We start from the raw sequence: 2,037 nt of genomic DNA, 5'->3' as shown, positions 1-2,037 counted from the left end.
AAATTCAAAATATAACATATAAGAAAAAATCTAATTTTTTTATTATATGGTTAATGTGATTGTTTAATTTTTTTAATAATATAAATTTAAACAAAAATGAAGAAAGATGCATAAATTGTTATCAAATCTTTATTATTCATAATCATTAATTGTCATATATATGTAAATCATATTAGGTAATTCCGTAGCTTTTATTTAAGGAAAGAATACACACTTTCTATATTTTAGGTTAATATAATTTCTCTAGTGTTATATAATTATGGAATAATGTGACACCATTAGATTAAACTATACTTTATATTAGATGCTCTAGAATTCTTTGAAATGAAATTTAGAAGGCATTTAGAGTGCCACCTAGGATTTGGATTTTTTTTTTAATTAATACAAAATTAAGGTTCTAATTTTTCAAATGCTTCTCAATTAATATACCGGGGATATGAATTTTACTAGGAATATCCTTAATGTACAAGGAAGCGGAAGCATAAGGTAACTTGGAATCGAGTTTTCCAAAAAAAATTGGAATCAGATAAGCGTTATATATTATATATATATATATATATATATGTATTATATATGCAATATAAAAAAATGAAATATATTGTTAAAGAAAATCTTAATTGATTCAAATAATTGTATTTATAGGTTTTTAAATGAGACTATTTTATGTTTACTTTATAGTATTAGTATATTATGAAAATATAAAATCTAGTTACAATCGAATTAAATATTTAAAAGCTTTTAAAATATTTGAATTTAGTTAAAGCTCAGAACACACCAAATAAAACAAAAAATCAAAACTCGTTCAATAATTTATTCTCCACCAGCTTGCCCCGAGTTGGAGAGATCCATCCACCATCGAAACTTCGTTTAGCTTTGATTTTTTTTTTCAACAACGTTTTTGTCTTTGTCTCTTCAGTTAAATCATTTGTCAATATTGTAACACTTAAACTATATTCCATTTGACCGACTTTAACGCTTCCAATGTTACGAAAACACGCTTCTAAGTTGGAAGCATTCGCTTCAAATGCGCTTCGAACTCAGGTATTCTGGAGTCGTGCTTTTCTCACGCTTCCGGACGTTTTCACGCGCTTCCGTATCCGACTCCGGTTCAGAAGCGAGAATCGCCCTTTCATGGACGCTTCCGTGTAACGTAGATCAACACTCTAAAGGAACAAGAAAATTTAGTGGTTTCGTTAGTGTGAAGCTCAAGTTTGAAGCCCAGCTTAAGAACAAGAGTAAGCACGTAGGCGTACGTGCCGTTATAAGTGTTGAGCAGGATTTCATACCTAAATCCAGTTTACTTAAAACTTATGTAGAACGGAGTAGGTTTCACATTATCCGTGATTCAATCGATCAACGCCCAATCATTTCATGTTATCTTATAAACTACATTGAATTGGAGGTAGTGAACTCCAAAACAATTAATACCAAGTCATAGCAAATATTGAACCAATCGAACAATGGTTGTGATTTGAGAAGTTAGATGCTGCATATATACAAGAGATAAGTCAAATGGTTGATCTCGATTGAAGCTATAAAAATAACTTAAGTTCAAAATGAAAAATAGACTGCTATTTGATAAACACACACATATACATTTCTGATATTTGATAAACACACTACATTGTACGCTCAGCTAGCTTGTTTAAAACACATCAGACCGATTGATCATTCTTGTAAATCTTTACTTCATTATATATACTAAAATTTTATTCATAAATTTTCTAACCTCATTTTCCTAATTTCCTACAACCAATTATAAAAAGTTTGAAACTGAAATTATAAAAACTCTTTTAAGTGCTCGTATTATTGTTCTGTTCTTGAATCTCCCACATCTGGTTTCTTGCTTTTTCTATTCAAACAAACATATATGGGCCAAAGAGAGTAAATACAAACTTATGTATACCATATATCTATAAGTTCTCTACTGTATATTGCAACATCTGTCTAAATTTTATGGAAGAGGTCCTACCTAATTTCTCTAAATACTATACGACCCCTTACCACAAAAATACACACATCCACCCACCCACCCAC

Source organism: Brassica oleracea, chromosome C3, assembly GCF_000695525.1.
Source record: "Brassica oleracea var. oleracea cultivar TO1000 chromosome C3, BOL, whole genome shotgun sequence".
In the NCBI taxonomy this organism is placed as follows: Eukaryota; Viridiplantae; Streptophyta; class Magnoliopsida; order Brassicales; family Brassicaceae; genus Brassica; species Brassica oleracea.
The sequence above is the reverse complement of the archived record's forward strand: the minus strand, read 5'-3'. Positions refer to the sequence as shown.